Source organism: Oncorhynchus keta, chromosome 8 (assembly GCF_023373465.1).
Source record: "Oncorhynchus keta strain PuntledgeMale-10-30-2019 chromosome 8, Oket_V2, whole genome shotgun sequence".
Taxonomy (NCBI): Eukaryota; Metazoa; Chordata; class Actinopteri; order Salmoniformes; family Salmonidae; genus Oncorhynchus; species Oncorhynchus keta.
The window spans coordinates 27,567,102-27,579,802 of record NC_068428.1 but is presented as its reverse complement, the minus strand read 5'-3'; the positions used below and the strand labels follow the sequence as shown (position 1 = coordinate 27,579,802).

Sequence of the window (12,701 nt, the reverse complement as noted above, 5' to 3'; positions counted from 1 at the left end):
TAAATTACACACCCAAGGTAGGCTACTACCCCTTTAAGAGCTAGATTAGATGTTGTACTCCATGTTGTGATTTTCACCAAATAAGTTGTCTTCACACTATTCAAATCCTACAATCAATGAACAGCTGATGAAGCTCTCAGCCTATAGATCACATGTCGCAAACAAATAATCTTAACTAAAAGCTACACACATTTAGGAATTTCTGTGCGTCCTTGACAATCGCTAATCAATATTCAAAAACAGCAGATTTTTCTCGAGAACCTGCACACCATCTATCTTTTGTGGCACCATGAGGGTTTATAGCATTTGAAACGGTGTTGCAGTAGTCTAGTGTGTGGTGCAGGAATAATGAAAAGCGAACCCAGGGAGCTTTGCATTCACATTGCCCTAAAAAAGGGAACCGGATATCAGAATTCAAGTGAACCGAACTCAGACCACCCCTCGAGAGGTCTCAGTTCGGTTCGCTTCGGGGGGCTCTTTTGAGGGGTCTGAGTTCATTTGGAGTGTTCACACTGCACAAAAAAATTAAGCAACCGCACTGAGATAACAAAAAATGTCTGAAAGGGACCAAGTGTGAAAAGACCCAATTTGTAAGTCGCTCTGGATAAGAGCGTCTGCTAAATGACTTAAATGTAAATGTAAGTGGCTGAATTAATCAGGTGATGGGGCATTTTATTCTGTTTGCTTTCTGAGAGTTTGAGAAGTCAAAGCCCTTTTGATGAGATATTTGTACAGCTGCCACTGCCATCTTGATTTCCTTGCGTTTTGTTCTCGGCCAGTCTGCGTCTCCCCCCTCTTCTCCGAGCAGAGGAGGCCCGTCGCCCTAGTGACTCCATGCAGACATGCTGCTGGAGAGCCAGTACTGTTCTTCCTTCAGACAAGCATGCGTCAAATCTTTGTTCATTAGCAATGTCTCTCGTTCACATTCGCTTGTAAAATGTCCAAACTCACCCAAAACGACATACGGTAGCAACTACCTATATATGTATAACTTTATGATCTGAATTGCCTGTCTTGCAGTTTGTTTATTTTCATTTGCAATTGTTAGCATATTGAACTAGCAGCCTCCAAGGAAATCCGCTATTATGGCAATAGGCTCAGCAAAAAAAAGAAACGTACCCTTTTCAGGACCCTGTCTTTCAAAGATAATTCGCTAAAATCCAAATAACTTCACAGATCTTCATTGTAAAGGGTTTAAACACTGTTTCCCATGCTTGGTCAATGAACCATAAACAATTAATGAACACACACATATGGAACGCTCTTTAAGACACCAACAGCTTACAGACGGTTGGCAATTAAGGTCACAGTTATGAACACTTAGAACAGTAAAGAGGTCTTTCTGCTGACTCTGAAAAACACCAAAAGAAAGATACCCAGTGTCCCTGCTCATCTGCCTTAGTCATGCTGCAAGGAGGCATGAGGACTGCAGATGTGACCAGGGCAATAAATAGCCATGTCCGTACTGTGAGACGCCGAAAACAGCACTACAGAGAGACAGGACGGACAGCTGATCATCCTCGCAGTGGCAGACCACGTGTAACAACAACTGCACAGGATCGGTACATTCGAACATCACACCTGCGGGACAGGTACAGGATGGCAACAATAACTGCCCGAGTTACACCAGGAACGCACAAGCCCTCCATCAGTGCTCAGACTGTCCACAATAGGCTGAGAGAGGCTGGACTGAGGGCTTGTAGGCCTGTTGCAAGGCAGGTCCTCACCAGACATTATCAGCAACAACGTTGCCTATGGGCACAAACCCACCGTCGCTGGACCAGACAGGACTGGCAAAAAGTGCTCTTCACTGACGAGTCGCGGTTTTGTCTCACCAGGGGTGATGGTCGAATTCACGTTTATCGTCAGAGGAATGAGCGTTACACCGAGGCCTGTACTCTGGAGTGGGATCGATTTGGAGGTGGAGGGTCCGTCATGGTCTGGGGCGGTGTGTCACAGCATCATCGGACTGAGCTTGTTGTCATTGCAGGCAATCTTAACGCTGTGCGTTACAGGGAAGACATCCTCCTCCCTCATGTGGTAACCTTCCTGCAGCCTCATCCTGACATGACCCTCCAGCATGATAATGCCACCAGCCATACTGATCGTTCTGTGTGTAATTTTCTGCAAGACAGGAATGTCAGTGTTCTGCCATGGCAAGTGAAGAGCTCGGATCTGGGACCTGTAGGATTGGAGGGTGAAGGCTAGGGCCATCCCCCCTAGAAATGTCCAGGAACTTGCAGGTGCCTTGGTGGAAGAGTGGGGTAACATCTCACAGCAAGAACTGGCAAATCTGCACTGCAGTACTTAATTTAGCTGGTGGCCACACCAGATACTGACTGTTACTTTTGATTCCCCCCTTTGATCAGGGACATATTATTCCATTTCTATTAGTCACGTGTCTGTGGAACTTGTTCAGCTTGTCTCAGTTGTTGAATCTTGTTATGTTCGTACAAATATTTACACGTTACATTTGCTGAAAATAAACCCAGTTGACAGTGAGAGGACATTTCTTTTTTTGCTGAGTTTAGATGCCAAATGAGCTTTTATGACGTTTTTGGTGACCCCTTGTGTACTAAGCCGGTTATACCATAAATCCCAGAGGGACAGAAGGACGGTATGAAAATCTGGATACCGCACAACCATTATCTTAACTGGAATATCCTATGTATCTCCGAGTCATGGTTGAACAAGGACATAGTAAATATAAATCTGTTTTTTCTAAACATTGGCAGGACAAAACTTGTGTATCAACAAAGCTTAGAGGGGAGTGTGCGTCTCTTTTTTAAACAACAACTGGTGCGATCTCTAATATTAAAGGAAGTCTCAAGTAGAGGTCGACCGATTATGATTTTTCACCGCCGATACCGATTATTGGAGGACCCCCAAAAAAAGCCGCTACCGATTATTGGAGGACCCCAAAAAAAGCCGATACCGATTAATCGAGAGCTTCTGGTCAGCGGGGTGGTGGCACCGGGATCCTCATCTCTCCCAAGTGGTCATTCTCTCTTTCTCCCCTTACCCATCTGTCTATCGCCTCCTTTGAATTCCATGCTGTCACAGTTACCAGCCCTTTCAAGCTTAACATCCTTATCATTTATTGCCCTCCAGGTTCCCTCGGAGAGTTCATCAATGAGCTTGATGCCTTGATAAGCTCCTTTCCTGAGGACGGCTCACCTCTCATAGTTCTGGGTGACTTTAACCTCCCCACGTCTACCCTTGACTCATTCCTCTCTGCCTCCTTCTTTCCACTCCTCTCCTCTTTTGACCTCACCCTCTCACCTTCCCCCCCTACTCACAAGGCAGGCAATACGCTCGACCTCATCTTTACTAGATGCTGTTCTTCCACTAACCCCATTGCAACTCCCCTCCAAGTCTCCGACCACTACCTTGTATCCTTTTCCCTCTCGCTCTCATCCAACACTTCCCACACTGCCCCTACTCGGATGGTATCGCGCCGTCCCAACCTTCGCTCTCTCTCCCCCGCTACTCTCTCCTCTTCCATCCTATCATCTCTTCCCTCTGCTCAAACCTTCTCCAACCTATCTCCTGATTCTGCCTCCTCAACCCTCCTCTCCTCCCTTTCTGCACCCTTTGACTCTCTATGTCCCCTATCCTCCAGGCCGGCTCGGTCCTCCCCTCCCGCTCCGTGGCTCGACGACTCATTGCGAGCTCACAGAACAGGGTTCCGGGCAGCCGAGCGGAAATGGAGGAAAACTCGCCTCCCTGCGGACCTGGCATCCTTTCACTCCCTCCTCTCTACATTTTCCTCCTCTGTCTCTGCTGCTAAAGCCACTTTCTACCACTCTAAATTCCAAGCATCTGCCTCTAACCCTAGGAAGCTCTTTGCCACCTTCTCCTCCCTCCTGAATCCTCCTCCCCCCCCCTCCTCCCTCTCTGCAGATGACTTCGTCAACCATTTTGAAAAGAAGGTCGACGACATCCGATCCTCGTTTGCTAAGTCAAACGACACCGCTGGTTCTGCTCACACTGCCCTACCCTGCGCTCTGACCTCTTTCTCCCCTCTCTCTCCAGATGAAATCTCGCGTCTTGTGACGGCCGGCCGCCCAACAACCTGCCCGCTTGACCCTATCCCCTCCTCTCTTCTCCAGACCATTTCCGGAGACCTTCTCCCTCACCTCACCTCGCTCATCAACTCATCCCTGACCGCTGGCTACGTCCCTTCCGTCCTCAAGAGAGCGAGAGTTACACCCCTTCTGAAAAAACCTACACTCGATCCCTCCGATGTCAACAACTACAGACCAGTATCCCTTCTTTCTTTTCTCTCCAAAACTCTTGAACGTGCCGTCCTTGGCCAGCTCTAACGCTATCTCTCTCAGAATGACCTTCTTGATCCAAATCAGTCAGGTTTCAAGACGAGTCATTCAACTGAGACTGCTCTTCTCTGCATCACGGAGGCGCTCCGCACTGCTAAAGCTAACTCTCTCTCCTCTGCTCTCATCCTTCTAGACCTATCGGCTGCCTTCGATACTGTGAACCATCAGATCCTCCTCTCCACCCTCTCCGAGTTGGGCATCTCCGGCGCGGCCCACGCTTGGATTGCGTCCTACCTGACAGGTCGCTCCTACCAGGTGGCGTGGCGAGAATCTGTCTCCTCACCACGCGCTCTCACCACTGGTGTCCCCCAGGGCTCTGTTCTAGGCCCTCTCCTATTCTCGCTATACACCAAGTCACTTGGCTCTGTCATAACCTCACATGGTCTCTCCTATCATTGCTATGCAGACGACACACAATTAATCTTCTCCTTTCCCCCTTCTGATGACCAGGTGGCGAATCGCATCTCTGCATGTCTGGCAGACATATCAGTGTGGATGACGGATCACCACCTCAAGCTGAACCTCGGCAAGACGGAGCTACTCTTCCTCCCGGGGAAGGACTGCCCGTTCCATGATCTCGCCATCACGGTTGACAACTCCACTGTGTCCTCCTCCCAGAGCGCTAAGAACCTTGGCGTGATCCTGGACAACACCCTGTCGTTCTCAACTAACATCAAGGCGGTGGCCCGTTCCTGTAGGTTCATGCTCTACAACATCCGCAGAGTACGACCCTGCCTCACACAGGAAGCGGCGCAGGTCCTAATCCAGGCACTTGTCATCTCCCGTCTGGATTACTGCAACTCGCTGCTGGCTGGGCTCCCTGCCTGTGCCATTAAACCCCTACAACTCATCCAGAACGCCGCAGCCCGTCTGGTGTTCAACCTTCCCAAGTTCTCTCACGTCACCCCGCTCCTCCGCTCTCTCCACTGGCTTCCAGTTGAAGCTCGCATCCGCTACAAGACCATGGTGCTTGCCTACGGAGCTGTGAGGGGAACGGCACCTCAGTACCTCCAGGCTCTGATCAGGCCCTACATCCAAACAAGGGCACTGCGTTCATCCACCTCTGGGCTGCTCGCCTCCCTACCACTGAGGAAGTACAGTTCCCGCTCAGCCCAGTCAAAACTGTTCGCTGCTCTGGCCCCCCAATGGTGGAACAAACTCCCTCACGACGCCAGGACAGCGGAGTCAATCACCACCTTCCAGAGACACCTGAAACCCCACCTCTTTAAGGAATACCTAGGATAGGATAAGTAATCCTTCTCACCCCCCCAAAAGATTTAGATGCACTATTGTAAAGTGGCTGTTCCACTGGATGTCATAAGGTGAATGCACCAATTTGTAAGTCGCTCTGGATAAGAGCGTCTGCTAAATGACTTAAATGTAAATGTAAATGTTAATCAGACAATTTTTTATTTATATACGTACATATATATTTGTGACAATTACAACAATACTAAATGAACAATGAACACTTATTTTAACTTAATAAAACACATCAATAAAAACCAATTTAGTCTCAAATTATAATTATAATAAAACACAGAAATACGAGCGTTTGTCATTAATATGGTCAAATCCGGAAACTATCATTTAGAAAACAAAACATTTATTCTTTCAGTGAAATACAGAACCATTCCGTATTTTATCAAACAGGTGACAACCCCAAGTCTAAATATTCTTGTTACATTGCACAACCTTCAATGTTATGTCATAATTATGTAAAATTCTGGCTAATTAGTTCGCAAATAGCGAGGCGGCGCAAACTGTTACATATACTCTGAATCTATGTGCAATGAACGCAAGAGAAGTGACACAATTTCCCTAGTTAATATTGCCTGCTAACATTAATTTATTTTAACTAAATATGCAGGTTTAAAAAATATATACTTTGTATTGATTTTAAGAAAGGCATTGATGTTTATGGTTAGGTACATTTGTGCAATGATTGTGCTTTTTTCATGAATGAGCTTTTGTTAATTCATTCCCCGTTTTGGTGAAGTAGGCTGTAAATCAATGATAAATTAACAGGCACCATATAGTTAACCTAGTAATATCATCAAACATGTGTAGTTAACTAGTGATTGTGAAGATTGATTGTTTTTTATAAGATAAGTTTAATACTAGCTAGAAACTTACCATGGCTCCTTGCTGCACTTGCGTAACAAGTGGTCAGCCTGCCACGCAGTTTCCTCGTGGAATGCAATGTAATCGGCGTCCAAAAATGCCGATTACCGATTGTTATGAAAACTTGATATTGGCCCTAATTAAAATAGTCCGACCTCCAGTCTCAAGGTTCTGCTCACCTGAGTTAGGGCTCCAAAGTGGAGCAGTGGTCTAAGGCACTGCATCTCAGTGTTAGAGGCGTCATTACAGTCCCTGGTTCGAATCCAAACTGAATCACATCCGGATGTGATTGGGAGTCCCATAGAGAGGTGCACAATTGGCCCAACGTAGTCCGGGTTTGGCCGGGGTAGGCCGTCATTGTAAATACGATTTTTTCTTAACTGACTTGCCAAGTTAAATAAAGGTTCAATTTAAAAATATATATATATATATATATATACACCTCATGATAGACCACACTATTTACAAAGAGTTTATCTACATTTTTGTAGCTATCTATTTACCAATACAAACTGATGCTGGCACTAAGACCACACTCAACAAGCTGTATAGGGCCGTAAGCCAACAAGAAAATGCTCACCCAGAGGCGGCGCTCCTACTGGCCGGTGACTTAATGTATAAAAACTGAAACCTGTTTCCACCTACTTTCTACCAGCATGTCACGTGTTCAACTAGAGGCGGAAATAAAACTCTAGATCACCTTCACTTCAAACACGGACACGCATACAAACTCTCCCTCAATTTGGCAAATCTGACCATAAACCTCTCCTCCGGTGCCCCAGAACCCCAAGGTACCCTGTCTAAATGACTATCGCCCCATAGCACTCTCATCTGAAATTATGGTCATGGCTCACAACACCATCCTCCCAGACACCCTGGACCCAATCCAATACGCATACATCCCCAACAGATCCACAGATGGCGCAGTCTCTATTGCATTCCACACTGCCCTTCTCGACCTGTACAAAAGGAATATCTACAATGGGGAGAACAAGTATTTGATACACTGCCGATTTTGCAGGATTACCTACTTACAAAGCATGTAGAGGTCTGTAATTTTTATGATAGGTACACTTCAACTGTGAGAGATGGAATCTAAAACAAAAATGCCAGAAAATCACATTGTATGATTTTTAAGTCATTAATTTGCATTTTATTGCATGACATAAGTATTTGATACATCAAAAAAGCAGAACTTAATATTTGGCACAGAAACCTTTGTTTGCAATTACAGAAATCATATGTTTCCTGTAGTTCTTGACCAGGTGTGTACACACTGCAGGTTTGGTCCACTCCTCCATACAGACCTTCTCCAGATCCTTCAGGTTTCGGGGCTGTCGCTGGGCAATACGGACTTTCAGCTCCCTCAAAAGATTTTCTATTGGGTTCAGGTCTGGAGACTGGCTAGGCCACTCCAGGACCTTGAGATGCTTCTTACGGAGCCACTCCTTAGTTGCCCTGGCCGTGTGTTTCGGGTTGTTGTCATGCTGGAAGACCCAGCCACGACCAATCTTCAATGCTCTTACTGAGGGAAGGAGGTTGTTGGCCAAGATCTCGCGAAACATGGCCCCATCCATCCTCCAATCAATACGGTGCAGTCGTCCTGTCCCCTTTGCAGAAAAGCATCCCCAAAGAATGATGTTTCCTCCTCCATGCTTCATGGTTGGGAAGGTGTTCTTGGGGTTGTACTCATCCTTCCTCCAAACACAGAGAGTGGAGTTTAGACCAAAAAGCTCTATTTTCATCTAATCAGACCACATGACCTTCTCCCATTCCTCCTCTGGATCATCCAGATGGTCATTGGCAAACTTCAGATGGGCCTGGACATGCGCTGGCTTGAGCAGGGGGACCTTGCATGCGCTGCAGGATTTTAATCCATGACAGCGTAGTGTTACTAATAGTTTTCTTTGAGACTGTGGTCCCAGCTCTCTTCAGGTCATTGACCAGGTCCTGCAGTGTAGTTCTGGGCTGATCCCTCACCTTCCTCATGATCATTGATGCCCCACGAGGTGAGATCTTGCATGGAGCCGCAGACCGAGGGTGATTGACCGTCATCTTGAACTTCTTTAATTTTCTAATAATTGTGCCAACAGTTGTTGCCTTCTCACCAAGCTGCTTGTCTATTGTCCTGTAACCCATCCCTGCCTTGTGCAGGTCTACAATTTTAACCCTGATGTCCTTACAAAGCTCTCTGGTCTTGGCCATTGTGGAGAGGTTGGAGTCTGTTTGATTGAGTGTGTGGACAGGTGTCTTTTATACAGCTAACGAGTTCAAACAGGTGCAGTTAATACAGGTAATGAGTGGAGAACAGGAGGGATTAATAAATAAAAAGTAACAGGTCTGTGAGAGCCGGAATTCTTACTGGTTGGTAGGTAATCAAATACTTATGTCATGCAATAAAACGCAAATTAATTACTTTAAAATCATACGTGATTTTCTGGATTTTTGTTTTAGATTCCGTCTCTCACAGTTGAAGTATGATAAAAATTACAGATCTCTACATGCTTTGTAAGTAGGAAAACCTGCAAAATCGGGAGTGTATCAAATATTTGTTCTCCCCACTGTATGTGAGAATGCTGTTCATTGACTATTCAACACCATTGTGTCCTGTAAACTCATCACTAAACTAAGGACCCAGGGATTAAACACCTCCCTCTGCAACTGAATCACTTGACGGGCCGCCCCCAGGTGGTGAGAGTAGGCAACACATACGCCAGGCTGACCCTCAACATAGGGGCCCCTCAGGGGTGCGTGATTAGTCCCCTACTGTACTTCCTCTTAACCCACGACTGCGTAGCCGCGCACAACTCCAACACCATCATTATGGTGCACACACATTCAACACACTCGTGAAGAGGGCATGACAACACCTCTTCCCCCTCAGGAGGCAGAAAAGATTTGGCGTGGGCCCCCAGGTGCTCAAAAAGTTCTACAGCTGCACCATTGAGAGCATTTTGACTGACTGCATCACTGCTTGGTATGACAACTGCTCGGCATCTAACCGCAAGGAGCTACAGAGGGTAGTGCGGACAGCCCAGTACATCACTGGGTCCTTCTGTGGCTCAGTTGGTAGAGCATGGCGCTTGTAACGCCAGGGTAGTGGGTTCGATTCCCGGGACCACCCATACGTAGAATGTATGCACACATGACTGTAAGTCGCTTTGGATAAAAGCGTCAGCTAAATGGCATATATTATTATTATTATATTAAGCTCTGCCATCCAGGACCTCTATACCAGGCAGTGTCAGAGGAAGGCACAAAAAAGTTGTCAAAGACTCCATCCACCCAAGTAATAGACTGTTCTCTATGCTACCACACAACAAGTGGTACTGACGCACCAATTCTGGGACCAACAGGACCCTGAAACACTTCTACCGCCAAGCTATAAGACTGCAAACTACTTTACCAGTAATTACCTGGAATATCTGCAATGAACCTTTTTGCACTAATCTCTTTTGACTCATCACTTACACTGCCGTTATTATTTATTATCTATCCCATTGCCTAGTCACTTTTTCCCTACCTATATGTACAGTTGAAAGCGGAAGTTTACATACACTTAGGTTGGAGTCATTAAAACTTGTTTTTCAACCACTCCACTCTAGTTTTGGCAAGTCGGTTAGGACATGTACTTTGTGCATGACACAAGTAATTTTTCCAACAATTGTTTAGACAGATTATTTCACTGTATCACAATTCCAGTGGGTCAGAAGTGTACATACACTAAGTTGACTGTACCTTTAAACACCTTGGAAAATTCCAGAAAATGATATAATTGGAGTCAATTGGAGGTGTACCTGTGGATGTATTTCAAGGCCTACCTTCAAACTCAGTGCCTCTTTGCTTGACATCATGGGAAAATCAAAAGAAATCAGCCAAGACCTCAGAAAAAAAATGTCAGACCTCCACAAGTCTGGTTCATCCTTGGGAGCAATTTCCAAACTCCTGAAGGTAACACGTTAATCTGTACAAACAATAGTACGTATAGTATAAATACCCTGGGACCACACAGCCGTCATATCAGATGCATTCTGGCTCCAAGAAATGAACGTACGTTGGTGCGAAAAGTGCAAATCAATCCCAGAACAGCAACAAAGGACCTTGTGAAGATGCTGGAGGAAAATGGTACAAAAGTATCTATATCCACAGTAAAACTAGTCATATAAATCGGCATAACCTGAAAGGCCGCTCAGCAAGGAAGAAGCCACTGCTCCAAAACCGCCATAAAAAAGCCAGACTACGGTTTGCAACTGCACATGGGGACAAAGATCATACTTTTTGGAGAAATGTCCTCGGGTCTGATGAAACAAAAATAGAACTGTTTGGCCATAATGACCATCATTATGTTTGGAGGAAAAAGGGGGAGGCTTGCAAGCCGAAGATCACCATCCCAACCGTGAAGCACAGGGGTGGCAGCATCATGTTGTGGGGGTGCTTTGCTGCAGGAGGGACTGGTGCACTTCACAAAACAAATGGCATCATGAGGCAGGAAAATTATGTGGATATATTGAAGCAACATCCCAATACATCAGTCAGGAAGTTAAAGCTTGGTCACAAATGGGTCTTCCAAATTTACAATGATCCCAAGCATACTTCCAAAGTTGTGGCAAAATGGCTTAAGGACAACAAAGTCAAGGTATTGGTGTGGCCATCACAAAGCCCTGACCTCAATCCTATAGAAAAGATGTGGGTAGAACTGAAGGCGTGTGTGAGCAAAGAGGCCTGTTAACCTGAATCCGTTACACCAGCTCTGTCAGGAGGAATGGGCCAACATTCACCCAACTTATTGTGAGAAGCTTTTGGAAAGAAACCTGAAACATTTCTCCCAAGTTAAACCATTTAAAAAGGCAATGCTACCAAATACTAATTGAGTATGTAAACTTCTGACCCACTGGGAATGTGATGAAAGAAATAAAAGCTTGAATAAATCACTCTACTATTATTCTGACATTTCACATTTTAAAATAAAGTGGTGATCCTAACTGAACTAAGACAGGGAATTTTTACTAGGATTAAATGTCAGGAATTGTGAAAAACTGAGTTTAAATGTATTTGGCTAAGGTGTATGTAAACTTCTGACTTCAACTGTACATATCAACCTCAATTAATTTGCACCCCTACACTTCTACTTATTACTGGTACCCCGTGTATACAGCCAAATTATCATTCCTCATTTTGTACTTATTCCTTTTTTCCTCTGCATTGTTGGGAAGTACCCTTTAAGTAAGCATTTCACTGTTTGTCTAAACTTGTTGTTTACAAAGCATGTGACAAATAAAATTACTTGGATAATATTGTATCCTAAGGTCCCTGGCAATTCCCAGGCCTACTGAACCATACCCCACTGAGGAGGATAAAGATGCCATGTCCTTGGTACTTGTATGTCATTTAGTCTGTAAGCCTCCCTTCCTTATTGATACAACACAATAGCCTGTCTGATGCCATACACCACTGCTAGCAGCCTACAGGGAGACTAGTCTGACTATCACCCAGATGAGACAAGGAGAAATGTGCATCACAATGACTGTACGTAAGGACTGTGTTCTGTTCAATCTTTCACTCAGCATTCCATTCACACTTGCTCTCTCTCTCTCACTGTTCCACCCAGCCCGTCTTGTGTCTGCGCTCCTTTGAATACTTACCTGTCAAAACTGTCACTGTTATTGAGGTGAGACTGCACTGCAGCCATACCAGAAAAATGGGGCACCTATAAAGGACTGGAACCACTATCCTGACTCCAGATCTGTTTGTCCTGGTTTTTGTTGTCAAATGGCGATAATAAACAGAATTTAATTTAAAGACTAATTTCCTTAATTTAAAATAAATTAACAGTACAGTGCATATTTTCAAGGTTAACCCAAAAGTCGTTTCATCTTATCAATATTAAGTCATCTTATTGTCCAATGGGAATCCATGCAGCCGTTTCGTACTTAAAACATTCTACATTCAGGCTCCTTAAACTTGATTTAATGGCGAGAAGGTGGGAAAACAGGGAAAATATGCATACTTTAGGAAACTCAATTTTCCACCACCCTTCTAGTGGCTAAATGCTAGTCCCGTTGTTGTGTACGGTGTTCAGCCAATCAGGTTGCAGCAGTCTGTTGTTTACACTTGGTCCGAATGCTGTACACAATGTCAGGAAGTAGCATTAGCCACAAAGCATGGAGGAGGAAAATGCTGTTTCATTTTTTTTTTTTTAACGCACATATTTTTCGCCTTCTCGTCATTACAGTTAAGCAG

General features: G+C 45.1%; 1 protein-coding gene across 2 annotated transcripts in view; it reads right to left on the bottom strand.

The window, feature by feature from the left end:
- Positions 1-12,701, bottom strand: part of atad2b (ATPase family AAA domain containing 2B) — a 155,282-nt gene that overhangs the window by 141,207 nt on the left and 1,374 nt on the right. The window lies entirely within an intron of this gene.